The sequence below is a fragment of the Octodon degus genome, unplaced genomic scaffold, assembly GCF_000260255.1.
Source record: "Octodon degus isolate 3935 unplaced genomic scaffold, OctDeg1.0 scaffold00060, whole genome shotgun sequence".
Lineage (NCBI taxonomy): Eukaryota > Metazoa > Chordata > Mammalia > Rodentia > Octodontidae > Octodon > Octodon degus.
Window position 1 is genome coordinate 3,789,929 of NW_004524636.1, and position 15,424 is coordinate 3,805,352.

General features: G+C 45.5%; 1 long non-coding RNA gene across 1 annotated transcript in view; it reads right to left on the reverse strand.

Moving 5' to 3' along the window:
* Window positions 1-210: 210 nt before the first annotated feature.
* LOC111817511 overlaps window positions 211-15,424 on the reverse strand; it is a 20,097-nt gene continuing 4,883 nt past the window's right edge. Inside the window, exons 2-3 of the long non-coding RNA XR_002821688.1 lie at window positions 9,310-9,393; window positions 211-321 (exon numbers count right to left, since the gene is read on the reverse strand). This is a non-coding gene — a long non-coding RNA (uncharacterized LOC111817511). The remainder of the gene's footprint in view (window positions 322-9,309; window positions 9,394-15,424) is intronic.

Genomic DNA, 15,424 nt, shown 5'->3' on the forward strand with positions numbered 1-15,424 from the left:
TTTATTAAGACTTGTTCCCATCAGGGATGGCTTCTGTCTGAGAGAAGCTGGTTGGCAAACCCCAAGTGTCAATGCACTAATACAATGAGAGTATCTAGCATCCCATGTTTATTCCATGTAGGAGTTCTTTCAACTGCACTGGACAATCCTGCTCTGCAGTTCCTTTTCAGTGGGGGGTTGGGAGAGCTGGTTTCCTGGTGTCATTCACAATACTTTGGGTGGACTGGCATTAACACCCCCAAACCAAACACTTCTCCACTCCCTTCAGGCACTTTCTGGTGCTTCTGCAGCATATTGGTTCTTAGCCAGGGCTCAAGTCAACTGAGAGCAAAGAAAATCAAACACAAAAATTTTAATGAGAATTCGCACTTGTGTAGATAGATTCAATTAGAGCCAATTAGCAATTATGGCAACTTCTTCTGCTGTCACGAGGCCTAATAGGAGAATTCCAGAGAACAGAAAGAATTCTTGAGAGTGCTATTAATTCACACAAGTACTAGGCTAAGAATTTCACATCAGAAAAAAAAATCCAAAATGGAAATAATAAAACACAATTAGCAAATTATTTGCAGAAAGCTCCCAGAGACCTGAAACCAGAACATTTTTCTGCACAGGAGCAGCGTCCATGTATCCAGCTTCGAGGCTCATCCTGGGAGGGCCACTCCTTGAGCCTTGCTTGCATAGAGGAGACTGAGCACTGAGCAACAAAAATACTTGCCCTAAGTTGTGCAGGAGGTGAAAAGCAGAACCAAGCCCCCGTGTCTTCTTCACAGCTCTATGACACTTCCCTTTGATTAGAAGTTTTATCCTAACACATAGACTGTCAGTAGATTTTTCCCTATTACTGAGGACTGAACTGAGGGCCTCTGTACTAAGCTATTTCCCCTATCGTTTTTTTAATTTTTAATTTTGAGACAGGGCCTCACTAAGTAACTGAGTTGCCCGGCCTGGGCTCAAATTTTTGCTCCTTCTGCCTCAGCATCTTGAAGAGCTGGGGTTCCCGGTGTGTGCACTGCACCCATCTAGGGCTGTTAATAGACTTTTAAAAACATGTGCCTGATTCTTTCCTGTCTATGTTGTAGAGGAGAGCCTCTAACACAATGTCTGCCCTCATGATAAATGCAAGCACCTGACTCTTGGCCCCGTGCTGCCTGCCTCCCAGCAGCTGTGGGACAGCGGTGTCCAGTGGCTGTGCAACCGAGGTGTGTGTGGGCTTCTAAATGCCCAGGCAACCACTTAAAAAGGTGAAGTTCATTTTAATGACATGTTTTCAGATTCCAACTTCTCCGAAGTGATTCAAATGTAGTTACTATGTCATGTGTCACTGACAAGTTTATGTTCTTTGTTAAGATCCAGGATGTCTTTGAAGTTGACTGCCCGGTTTAAGGAAGATGCTTAATTCTCATGGGGAATCATCTGTATTTAGACTTGTGTTTACAGTTGGAAAAGTTGCTCCAAAGTTACTTAAAGGTTTCAAATCACTGAATGAAGTGTTAATTTTTAAATATATTTAAATATAAATAACAGGAAATGAGATTGAAATTTCAGGGGGGCCTGGCCCTAGCTCAGTTCTTTAGTGGCTGCTTCTGCAAAGCTGTCAGCCTCAGGTTGCTGTAGTTCGATCCCTACAACTCCAGCCAGCCAAACCTGCCCTGAAGGCATTCAGAGAAAAAAAAAAAAAAAAAAAAAGAAAAGAAAAGAAATTTCAGTTCTTCAGTTGACCAGCCATCTTTCAGGTGCCCCACAGCCACAAATGGCCTGTGGTCAGCCTATCTGACAGTGTAGATGTAGAGCAAGAATCCACGGTGTTTCTGTCCAGGGTAGGAGAGTATTGTGTTCTAGGCTGCATGTGCCGCATGATCTCTGCCCAAGACAGGACAACAACCCCTATGTACACACATCCCAGACAGCCCTGGCAGGGGTACAGTGCATTACCAAGGATCTTTAGTGATTCACTGTCCCTTTTCCTCCCCATATTTCACTATACTGGTGAGACTCAGAAAGTTGGGGCTGGGAGATGGCTCAGTGGAATAAGCGCTTCCCTGGCAAGTTCAAGGGCCTGAGTTCAATCCCCAGGTGGTGGTGGGGGGAGGGTTGTGGGGGAGGGGAAGTTGGGAAGAAATTTGATCTCCCCTGGGAGAGCTGAGGTGTCAGTTTCCTCCTTATTTAGGTCCCATGGGAAGATGCAAGTGTAGCTTAATGCAGGCTCTGAGAAAGCCTAGGTCTGCCCAGCGCCTCTGGTGGCTTCCTCAGAGGGCCTCTGGGTGGAGCTGGTGGGAAGAAAGGGGAAGACTCCCACAAATCCTGAGTGGATGCGCTACCCTTTTCTTTCTCTTCAAAGAGCTTTCTTATTTGAAGCCTGCATGGTTTCCACCAATTATGGGATTAACATTAAATGCCACATAGAGAATTCAGACTCCCAAGTCTTCCAGTCTTGGGAAGATGGTTTTTGTCTATGAAACTCACAAGCCACTGGCAGATCAGAAAAGACAATGAAGAGCCAAATCAAAAACAGTGAGGCAGATCAACGGTCTCCCCCCATGACTGCATCACTCTGCCCAAAGTGTCCAACCAGGAAAGTGGCCTCAAAGCCCAGCTACCTGAGGATGAAGAAACCTCCTAGACCAAAGAGTTATGGAGCTGGGAGCACCCAAAGTAGCTCTCTAGTCAAATTTATCACATGGGTATGTGCTGCCCACAGGGGGTCCTGGGGCTTTGGAGGGGAGATGGGCACAGTCACTGATGAAACAGGTTAGAAAGCCAGGCTGGGGCAGGGTACTTTGGAAAAATGAGAGCTCTCCATCCAACTGCAGTTGTCACTGTGACTTGATCCAGAATTTCAGTTGTCCTGGCTGTGAGCTGGGCTGGTCTTTGGTGTGCTATGCAGACATCTCCTGAGATTGGATTAAACATTTCTCTCTGGCATCAGTGAGCCTTGACCTGTGATTGTGTGTATCAGGGTGCCTATCCTAGCCTCAGGCATTCGCAATCAGCCCTTAATATTTAAATATTCTCCCCATTTAAAAAATTAACATATACTTTACATAGAGCAAACCTACCCCTTTCACATCCAGTGGACATAAAATGATTCTGTAACCCATTCATCCTTCCTACCACCGTCCCTGCATTTATAGGGCAAGCTCTATGGCTTTCAAGGTCCCATGTAAAATGCAGGCAGAAAGGCCATTAGCAGTACTAAAGTAAAAAGCTTTTTTATTTGCTCTGTAATCTTTCATGACTTGTGGTTTTCAAAATGTTTTGGTATTTAATATTGTAAGTAAAAAAAAATTAAAATTACATTATTAGCATAAATCATACCATCTTTTCAATTGTCTTTGCATTGTGCAATGCCAGGTCTAAATGCAATAGGAGGACATTTAGAGGGCGCGTGGAGTTGCTAGAGCAATCCGCTTCAGGCCTGGCATGTGCCTGTTTGAGTCAGATTGGAACCGAAGACTGCACATTTCACTTTCTGATGTATATACTTTCCACCAGCCCCAACAGAACTGGAAATTGTCACACACTGTCCTTGCATGTATCTTGAGTTCTCTATATTCCCACACGGCATGGACCCAGAAAGAGTGCAGACCCGCACAGGAGAGGGCAGTAAGGGGTGGTGGTGGGTAGGCGTTTTGCACGCATCCACCTTCTTTGCTCCTGGGCACCACCAGTGGTCTATCACGCTCCACTTACAAAACACAAGTTCAAAGGCAAAACGATTAAATTTCAGGATAGTAATAGCTGAACATTAAACTAAGTGCGGCCGTTTGGGAGCACACAGCCCCATGTCTCTCACTCATTAAATTTGTGGTCAACTCCTCCTTAGCCTCAAGTCACTGACAACTGTGGTTCTTTCTCTGCCTTTCCAAGAACGTGACATAAGGGAATCACACAGCCTGTAACAGTCCTGTGAATCTGGGTCCTTGTAGCTCCTGTGGTGCGTAGGAAATCACCCATGTTGGCACTCCGTATCCATTGTCCTGATGGACCGCGGTTCATCCTCCTGAGGGAAGGACAAACAATTTTAGTACTGAGGGGATGTTTCTGTTCTTTGAAATTTCAGGTCAAGTAGATTTTTCTGGGGGTGGGAGAGATCTTGAGCACCGTTTCCTGAATTATACCCCCCATATTTGTGGCCATAATCCTTGTCTCTCCCTGCTTCTCACAGGTGTGGTCAGGAGGAGGGTAGCCGACACGTGAAGGAAACAGAGAACTCGGCCTGAGGATGCTCTGGGAAGGACCATGGAGGGCAAGCTTCAGTTGGGGACCCCATTGCTGATGGGAATGATACGGGCTGTGCACACAAGCTTGCTGTGTGGTCGGTGTGTGGCAGGGAATTCTCACTTCTACTTCACCAGGTGAATTTATTCTTGAATAAATCCACCAATCTGAACCCGCTTTGTAGAGGCTGTTCTATCCCAGCCCCGTGATTGAGCTTTCAAAAAAATTCTAAAAATCAGAGACCAGTATTTCCAACTGGCCTGGAACCCAGAGAGCTTCTGTTGGCTTCCAGCAGGATTGTTTTTGGGGCCTGCCATCACCTGGAGGAGTGACAGCCTAGATGAGGAATGGAAGGGACTTAACACACCACATGTAGCTCACCAAGCAAGATATGGTAGCTGGCACATCATCTAGACACATTCGGTCGGCCTCTGGGGTTTAAAGAAGTATCAGAGGCTGCTGGACTTTGACTTTAGCCCAGGGGCACATCTTCCTTCCATCCACAGGTATTGTAGGGCAAGCTCCATGAGTCTCCACATGGTGGAGTGTGCTTGGTTCCTGAAACAACAATAAGTCTCCCAGGTGGCCCTGATACAGGACAAGGGTGTGGCAAAGTTGGTGGGGGGAGGATAGTGGAGCTGTCAATTACAAGATCCCAAAGTGGGGCTCAGTAATTCATCGGACCCCTGTAGTGGATGGTTGATTGTGTCAACTTGACAGGTTCAGAGGCTTGGCTCAGTAGACTCAGCAAGTGTACACTCTAGGGTGTAGAGGAGCTGCCCTAGGGTGGCTTGATGCCTGATGGCATGAAAGGGGAATAAGGATGGAATTGCTCTGCTTGGAGGAACTCCAGCTTTGCCTTCAGCTTGGACATCATTTCCTGGCCTCCAGAGCAGACTCCTCAAGTGCAGCCTTGGATCCTTCAGCCCTCCATCGCAGATGCATCAGCCTTTTGACCTGGACTCAAGCAGGACACTGCAGTGAGCTCCAGACCTTGGACTGAAGTCCTCAGTCTCCAGTATGCAGACACTTCTACATCCAACCCCATGGCTGACCATCCTAAGCCAGGCTTGTATCTTGTGTGTGGAACTCTGGTGGCCTCCATGAGATGTGGACAGCATAAAAGGAGATGAGACAACAGGGAGCCGCTGTCGTGACTTCTCACAATCACCTACCTGGCATCTCTGGCATGCAGGGAGCACTTTTAATTTTACTTTTTCTCTTTTTCTCTTGTTTGGTGCAGATTCACTCTGCATAGATAGTTCTTCCCTTTTGCTGTCGCCCCTCACTTTTCCAATAAAACTTTTGACACCGATTTTGGCTTGTGTCTTCCAATTCTTTGTTCAAGGACAGAAGGACCTGGGATAGACTCCTGAGCCATTTCTAAAGGAACTACCCAACAGCGCCCCCAGCAGGACTCTCAGATGTGCAGTAGGAGCCCTCATGCTCCCAGGTTGGCTCTCGACCCTCCAGTCTTCCTACTCCCTGCCAGCACTCCCTGGGATCACCCTCAAATCATGCATGTGGGTCTTTATCTCTGGGGGGAGTTCAAGGTAGCAGAGGGGAGTGGAGCCCCTGGCTGGAGTCCCAGGCACTGTGGCACTCACAGCTTTCTCTCTCTGTCTATCAGGCTCTGCTGAGACAGTGTCATGGACACTTTGCAACCAGCCTCGCTCCCCAGTCATGTGCCTGCTCTCTGTCCTGCAGCTGCTAACTGCATGGTAAAGGAGGTGCTTGGCTCTTCCTTGTTGTTTAACTTGAGTGCAGTTCCTGGCACACAACACAGCCTGGTTTTATCATTGTTATTGTTGATTAAGATGAAATGGTAATAGAGACTTTTAAAAATGTTGCTTTGCATTTAAAGATGCAAGTGGACAGAGGAAAAAAAAAAGTCACATTGAATGCAAGAATTATAGGAATCTTCAGAAGTTTGGCACCTTGGTTAATTTGGGGGAGCAAGGGAAGGCCCTGAAAGGCAGAGTCTTCACTCGACAGCTCCTTGGCCCTGGCTGTGGGTCCTCCCTAACTCATTTTTGGCCTGCTCCGTGGGTCAATGGCACATTTTTAATCTCAGATCCCTCTTCCACTTTGCTGACTAGCTGCCTGCCTGAACTCCGTTCCTGGAGATGTTATCTTGTCCTCCTGTGCATCCCCTGTGTGGGCAGCTTCACTTTTTCTAGGCTGAGGATGTGTTCTTGGATTCCTGGGTTGAAACTCAGTGCTTCAGAGAACAAGCTGTGAGCAGCCTCAGGCTGGTGATGGAGGGAGGCCAGCCGCATGGCAGGGTCTCCTCTTGTGTGACAGCGCTAGGAACAGGCACTTATTTCTCCTCCTCCTTCTCTGCCCACTCACCTTCCCCAGAGCTCCATGCCCAAAGGTCAGCGTGACCTGTGGGCAAGAGTCCAGGTTCCAGTTCTGGCTGGCATATACATTTATAGCCGTGTAATCATCAGCAAGCTCCACACTTTTGTTTTCCTATCTGTAAAAAGGAGTAAAAATAATAGTATCTATTGGGATTTTAATTAATTATTCTGAGGAATAACATACATAGGTGTTGTGGTTTACATCTAAGATGTTCCCAGAAGTCTCACATTAGAGGTGGGTTCTGGGTCATTGAAGCAGGACCTGGAGTGTTGTATTCTCCTCCCTCATGCTCTTCTGTCTCTGTCTCTGTCTCTCTCTATCTCCCCCTACTTCCTGGTCACCACAGGGTGAGGAGTTTCCTCTGCCACGTGCCTTCCCAGGCTATTTCTGCCTTGGAGCTGGAAAGGTATAGACTGAACCTACAGAAACCATAAGCCAGATGATCTTCTCCTTTAAACTGCTGTTGTCAGAAGTTTCACATATATTATTCTACATAGTGGGAAGACTTTCACAAACCGAACACACTCGGGTAACCAGCAACTAGATCAAGAATCCTGCAATCTTAAGTGTTCTCATCTCCCTCTGCCCCATTTTGGGTTGGTATTGAGGATCAGTAACCTAATGCCTGATATACAGGAATGACTTCATCACAATCTGTTTTAAAAAAATAAATTAACCTTGGTTTTAGTTCCCCACCAATCTCTTCCTTTTAATTAATTAATTAAAAAGATGTGCTGGCAGAATGAAGTGCAGATGCTTCCTGCAGGTGGGCTAAGTCCTGGCTTTCATGCAGATTAGCACCTCCCCTCTCTCATATGGTGCAGTTGGCAGGATGAGCGAAGAGTCCTTGAGTTAATCAATCATTTCCTTACCCCTGAGGGCCAGGTGGCACATTGTATGGCAAGTGGCTCCCGTGGAATGTCAACAATTTGTGTAGATGAAATAAAGAAGCAATCAGGCCACTGTCAGACTCAACAAAGGGCCAGATGCTGTCGCATGTGGTAGCCAGGGTCCTTGATGAGGAAACAGCACAGCCTGGGCCCTGGATAGCAGAGCCAGAAATCAAGGTCTAGGCAGGAGAGGAGGGGACCCCGGTATGGCTTCCTGAATCCCCTGCACATCCTGTGAGTCACACAAGGGAGGCTGGGCTGAGGAAAGTGCCTGTAGAAATGGCCAAAAGGAACTGAAGCAAGGCTGAGAGAATTAGCACGTTCACAACTAAATTCACACACTGTTTTAAAACTTATGAATGGAGGAGTTACTTATACTGTTATGATGTGTTATTGCACTTTCCTTTCACACTGGAGTACAGCTACGTTCCTTTCCTTATCTTTGTGACTCAAGGACCAAAAGAAGGAAAAAGCTGATCACATCAGACAGTCGAGTTAAATCAAATGATTTAGGAAGGGAAGAATGGGAGTTTACAATGTATTTTTTGGAGCACATTAAATTCTGGAAAATGATCAATATTCTGTTCCGTTATTTCTTAGAGCCTCCTCTAAGAAGACAAATGATGCCGGTGAGAGGTGGAGGAGGGGATGGTGTTTCCTGATGGATGGGGCTGGGGCAGGAGGCAGCTGCCAGAGCTTGTGTCGGATCTACCTGGAAGACACAAGACATGCTCACAGTGGCCAGGGAGAAGTTCCACGCAATAGCAGCACTAAGGAAACAGCCAGGTGACAGTGTCTAGAAATCTGTAGTGTTTTTTGGTTGGCAAGGAGACTTTAAACTCTTAGCTCCTACTGGTTACAATACAGATGCTATTTTTCAAAATTACTATATAAAGCAGGCATGGTGGTTATGGGTCTGTAATCTCAGCTCTCTGGGAAGCCCAGGGAGGAGGACTGCAATTTGAGGTCAGCATGGGCAATTCAGAAAACTCACAAGATCCTATCTTAAAATCCAAAAATAAAAAGGGCCAGTATATAGCTCGGTGCAAAGGTCTTGGATTCAATCCATAGCACTGCAAAAAAGAAAATTGCTATGTAAATATGGTTTTGGAGTTACATATCATTCTGGAAATCAAGACAATTTTTATTAGGTCTAGAATTCTTTTGGGGCACGTCAAGCTTCTTCAAGTGTGAGTGCCACCACCATATCTGTGGGGGATGTGTGTTGGAGAAATTCAGAGCAGAGATTCAAGATGTAGAAAGGCCTAACTGGGACCCAGTTAGGAATTTCATAGCTGCTCCAGAAATTCCTTCAGTACAGCCACAAAGCCACTAAATGGAATCCCTTTTATTTCACTTCAGTTTTTTTTTTCTGTAAACCAAGAAAAATTGTATGATGCATATCAGGCTGGGAGGCAGAGGGAGAAAGAGAGGGGCAGAGGGAGAGGGAAAGGGAGAGAGTGAGGCAAGGAGGGGTGAGGGAGGGAGAGACAGAAGACTGCTAAATCCTTTTGCACATCTACCTTTTAATAGCTTGGGCTTGTCAGTTCAACATACATGATGTGCAAGAATAATTTCATTAAAGTTAGAGCAGTCACCTTACACTGCCCACCAGGCATTCTGCTTTTGGATCTTGTGCAAATGAACATCAGCTACTACTGTGTGCAGGAGGAAAGTCACATATCAGATGGAACTGGCATCTTTAAGGGATAAATGAGGACAATCCCCAGACTCTCTGTTCTGTATCTACGTTCAAATTCTGAGTTAGCAAAAATCTGAAACAATTACGTTAATAAACTTGAAAACTTCCACGATGATTTTCTGAACTCCTTACACAAGTCTTCTCGTTTTTCAGGTTTCTGACAAGATGGATTCAGTCTGGGCCAGCACATCCCCCTTATCTCCTTGGCTCTGGGCCCTGAAAGACAAGTAGGTGAAGGAATTATTTATAGGGGAGACAGGGAATGAATGGAAGATGGGCTTCCGAGTCTGTGTAGCTGTCATTGAGTGCTCCCCTCAGCTCCCTGCGGCATCTCTCATGATGCATAATGGCAAGTGGCTTAAACACACCCAAGCCTGCCTCGGAAAGAGCCAGAGAGCCGGCAGCCCTGCGCAAGGCACCACTGTGGTAAAGATGGCGGCGATGTCTCTGCTGCTCTGCATTGAGAGGCGGTGCTGGCCTTTCTCCTCTTGATGCTCAGCCAGACTCAGTTATGTCTTTGTCAAAAAGGAAGACTGAAGTTGTCCTGGGCCCCCAAGACAGAGTCACAGGAGAGCTGCTGCCACACTTCCTCCCTTTCGGCTGGGGTGAGGAAGCACAGGAGACCCATGGAGAAGCCCACGTGGAGAGGCACTGAAGCCCTGGAGCCAGCTCTGCTGAGCTCCCAGCTGACGCCAGCACCCACTCACCAGCCACATCGCTGAACCTCCTGGAAAGTGGATATTGAGCTCCAGCGGATGCCACACTGAGCAGAGAAGAGCTGCATCCCCAAGCCTCATTCCAATGAGCAAAATAACCAAGTGTTTGTTTGCTTGGTTTCTAAAAATATAGTAACAATCTGTAGGAGACACTTCCAGATCCTTGTCTCAGTCCAGGAAGCTAATATTTGTAATCCCAAAGTTATGTTATTGGGATCCCATCAAGTTGATTCCAATCTGCCACTTTCAGTGCAACCCACAGCGAAAATAAAGACACTAAATTATATTTTCAATCATCAGGGAGTCAAAGGGCTCTAAGTTCAGTCACAAAGATGGCTTTCCAGAACCAAGAGAGCGACCCAGGGCCTCACCGAGTTTTATTCAGTGGAGGAGTGGCTTGAGGAGGATTGACTGAGAATTGTGGGGAGTAGATGACTACTATGAGCTGAGCTAGGTGTGTGGCCTGAATTTATCTCTGTGATATGCAGAGAGAGTAATCTGCATTATATAGTATCTAATGTTTTGGTAAGTCTGGTGCTTCAGCTTTGGTGTAATTTTTCAAGTCCCAGGAAGTCATAGCCTCTGTCTTGAGGCTCGATCCCAGCTGGCACTGTGGAGCATTAGCTCTACTGTCCTGTCTCAACCCAGCTCACATTAAAGAGCAGCAAGTGTAAGTTACCAGGGAAACACACATGCCACCTTCAAAGACTATCACCAGCACCGCAGCTAGACCAATACACATCGCTTAAGGCCAATTGAAGGATAAACAGTAGTCCTAGCCAGCTCTGTACAGAACAATACGGAGAAATAGGGTCAGGCTCAGTCAAAATGGAGACAGTCACTCTTCTTTCAAGGAGAGCTGCTCAGGTGGTCCTCCACAACAATCAACTGGCACATCACCTTAAAAGTACTGGTTCATAGTTCATTCGAATTGAGCTTCCAAGACCGGCGGAACAGAACTTCCATGACTGGCCTTTTGCGGCAAAGGAGTGCTTTGCCTTTGAAAATGAAGGGTTGGCCTTCAGTCTCAAGGGACTCACTGGGTTCGTAGTTGTGCCTAATTCTATGAAAACAGGTCCACCTTAGCAAGCAAGAAGTTTGGAAAACTTGGAGGTGAATAAGTTAAGCCCCATATCTGTCTTTTGGATCAGAAGATACTGTCCATGGTGGCCAATCTCCCTCTGGCCATAATCCTACTTCTCTGGCCCACTCAGCCTTCCTGGGGATTACATGGTTGTTAAGCAGTAGCTGTGTTCTCTCTCTCTCTCTCTCTCTCTCTCTCTCTCTCTCTCTCTCTCTCTCTCCTCTCTCTCTGTTTTGCTCTCTGTTTCTGTCTCTGTCCCTCCCTCATATTATTGAATGGCTCTTCCTCAGCTCTTGCTAGCTTGCCCTCCATGAGCAGCTCCCCATGGCTGCTGGCAGCCATTTAGATTCAGACACATGTTACCAAGTTTCCTCTGCTCACTGGAATCCCGGGAGAGCTGGATCCATGGTCTAGAAGGGATGACTTGGATATTCTGGAGATCACTGAATTACTCAGGGTGGACTCTGTCACCTGGATGTTTACACTCATAGGATTCTCTTTTGGGATTTCAGGGTCATTCCTAGATTTAGTTGTGATTTGCTCTGTCTCACCTGTCCCTGAGTTCTGCACTCCACAGAGTGGGACCTTACTGGATGTGTGACAGTTATGCAGGAAGATGGTGCTTTGGGGTGGAACACTGATGCAGGACCTCATTACTGATGCTCGTCTTTGGAGTGTTGAGTCTCCTGCCACTCAGTGTGATGCCTAGTCCTCCTTGTTAAATGGCAGCCCTTCTCTGTCAGCACTCTTGGAAACCACAGTGAACTCTGAGGGAGGCTAGAATGTCACCATGATCATGACTGATGCAAACCTATTTCTTTTCAATGCTATATCAAAAAGGGAATCTACTGGGCTCTGCAAAGGAGCAGGGGACTGGGAAGAGCACAGGACACTTTCTGAGGTGCCATGGCTATCCCAGCTCTGGTCTGGAAGGTAGTTACTTGGGTGTAATGTATGTGTGCAAATTTATTGAGCCATCCAGTGCACTTCTTAGCCAAGCACCTCATTCAGAGCCATTTGGCTTTATCTTGGCCTTATTTTGGAAGGTGAATGTGGCTTCCTTTGCTTAAGTCCTCTTGGCCTGGGAGAAGTGATACTTTTCAGGTTGAAGCAGGTAAACAGGAGCACTGGAATAATGTCTAGATAGTGGGAGGAAATAAAAGGCACTGAAAATACTGCTGAGGATTGGAACAGATACAGAACCACTGAAGGAATAGCTGCGGGGGCAGAATCAGTGGCAGATTAACATACTGCAATTTCCAATTTCCATTAGAGGTGGGGTCCAACACCCTGAACAGGTAGCGGGCAGCGAGAACGCCTCACTTGGGAAGCTACACTGCTTTACAAGGCTTCTTTTGTGGGGCCATGAAGCCTTTTGGTGGTTCATGGGTCTCTAAGTCACTCAAACCGAACTTGTTTGGAACAGCCTCAGGGCACCACTTCTTATTGTGAAAGCCTTGTTAGCCCTCCAGACCCAGCTCAGTGAGTCTCTCAGTTTGCTGCCTTTATGCGGGGCCAATCCTCCTCTGTTTGTCTGGAATAAGGGTAATTTTCTCCCTATGCTGTCAATCTCTAATATATTTTATTTGAGAAACATGTTTTCACCGTCAATCCTCACCAAGTACCAGTAAGATACAAAAGCAGCCAACTTTTGAAAGAATCTAATTGTGAGGAAGTTGGTCAGGCACTTTGGACCTCACTGTGGGGTTTTCATATGAGGGTAGAGCTTTATTTCAGTTTTAAAAACTGTATTCTACAAACAAAGTGTAGGTGTGAGGACCCAGCCTGCCATGGTGGGCTGTTCAGCAGAGAGGAAGGCTTTTAAGTCATTCTCAGTAAAAGAAACAAAGAAGAGAAACTGTGGAACAGGATCTCCATGCCTGCTGTTTAGTGCATTTTTCACAAAATGACTTTCAAGAGCATAGCTGTATTTCTCTCCTTCTACCCCCATTTTTAGGGTACTCTGTCATCTACTGATTTTGGTGCCCAGTTAGTTCTGCTGATCAGCTAGGGGTCCAAATCCCACGGCCTTGTCCTGGATGAATCAATCATTTGAGAGGCAAACTGATATGCTGGCAGGAGCATAGATTCTAGAACCAGATAGATCTGGGATTGAAAGCCAGGTCCTGCCATTGATGAGCATCTTCAATTGGTGATTTTTTTTTGTACCTGATATGAATTCCAAAATATGAACAAGATCTAGTTCTGAGTTGCTGAAGATCAAATGACATGACATATATCCACGCCTGTTGTGAGTTGATACTAAATACATATTGTTTTATTTGTTTTAAAAAAGTTTCCCCAGATTGCTATTTACAATCTTACCTCCTTTTGGCCAGTTGTCTCAACCAAGACTGACTCTCTTTGGGCCAAGGAAATAGTTCAGTAAAATAAGCACTTCCCTGGCAAGCAAGGACCTGAGTTTAATCCCTGGTTCCACAAAAAAAAAAAAAAAATGACTCTCTTGAACCTCAGCAATGCTTGGCACATAGTATGATTTTAATACATACTAAATAAATGAAATGTGCCCTGCTTCCCTAGGGCATTTCCACTAGTGGCATCGTCTGCAACAGCAGAGAAGCCTCATGTCCATGTTCTCTTTTCTAGGTGGTGCTGTGTCTGAAGAAGGGGCTTGGTGGGACTCGGGAGGGAAAGAAAACCATGATCTGATAAGAGGTAAAGGTGGGGAGCTGGCCTCCCAGAGGACCTTATATAACATTTACTGTTTCCATTTCTTTCTAATTTGCTTTTGAGGTCTTTCCCTTGAGATTGGCCACAGGCCAAGATAGCCATCTCTACGAGAGAAATGAGGCACAAGTGTGAGCCTCATGTGAGGCACAGTGAGGACAAATGCATGAAACAGGAAATGCATGACTCATAGGTCCCAGAGAGGCATGGGATGGGGGTGGGGCTGACAGGAAGTCTGTAGATGTCAAAGGGCTCAACTAGTAGCAGATGGAGGGGACCATCGAGATAGCGCAGTGGATTAAGCACTTGCTTAGGCAAGCGCAGGGACCGGGGTTTGATCCCTGGCACCACATGCCACACACATGCCTGCAATCCCAGTGCTGGGGAGGCTGAAAACAGGAGGATCATCACGAATCCAGGCTGCATAGTGAGACCCTTTACCAAATACATTAAAAAAAAAAAAACCTAGCAGCAGGTAAAAGAGAGACAGAGGCAGAGAGAGTGACAGCCTACAGGACTACTTCAGGTTCAGGGGCCTTATGCCCTTTATCTGTCTGGTGACAGTTTAAAGTACAAGCGACAGCACATGGGAGGGCACAACCTTGCTCTTGTGGCTTAGGCTATTCTGGGTCTGTTGTATCTCCATACATATTTTAGAATTGCTTTTGCTAGTCTGTGAAGACTGTCATTGGAATTTTGATGTTTGTATTGAGTCTATAGGTCACTTTTGGTAATAAGGCTTTTTTTTTCTTTTTCTTTTTGAGACAGGGTCTCACTCTGCAGTTTAGGCTGGCCTTGATCTCACTTTATAGCTGAGGCTGGTCTCAAACTCGCAATGGTCCTCCTGCTGCCTGCCTGGCCATTTTAACAATGTTGATTCTGCTAATCCATTAACACAGGAGGGCTTTCTGTCTTCTATTCCTTTTTTCAGCATTCTGCAGTTTTCACTGTAGAAGTCTTTCACCTCTTTGTTTAGGTCGATTGCTAGGTATTTTATATTTTGAAGCGATTGTGAATGGAATTGTTTTCCTAATGTCCTTTTCAGCTAGTTCATTATCAGTGTACAGAAAAACTACTAATGGTTAAATATTGATTTTTTTTCTCCTGCATGTCAGCAGTGTCTTTTGAGGAATATAAAATAGACTGAGTCCACACAACCAGCTGCTAAGAGAGACATCAGTGCAGGAGCTGGAGATCAGCATTAAGTCTGCATTTATCTGTAGAATTAAGACTAAGTGAAGATCACAAAAGAGACAGAGTAGCACGAGACGGTTATATTCTCTAAAACTGTGAATGCTGTTCAACAGTAAGAATAAGGGGGTTGTGAGCAAAGTAAATGAGGAGTAGGATAGATCCACTACCTGCCTCACATGTTAATTAGGGGTTTGAAAAGAAATAGAAAAGAGAAAGAGAATGGGGAAAATGATATTACTAAGTAACTAAGTAATTTCAGTATTTTTCATAGAGGAAAAACTAACAGAAAATGGTAACAAAAAGTGTCTGTGTGGAGAAACAAAGAGTGTTACATCAAGCTAATAAATAAAAAGTAAATCTGAGCACATTAGCATAGATTTTTCTAAATAACAAAATTTATACTCCTTCAAAGAGCAAGCATAGTATATAGTTGAAAGGTATATATAAAGACACAAATGTTTAAACATACACAATAAAACAATATGTATGTAGGAATTGAGTTTAGGTATATTAACCCTATCAATAAATGTAATCAAAAAAGTTTTCAAATTGAGTAGCAAATATA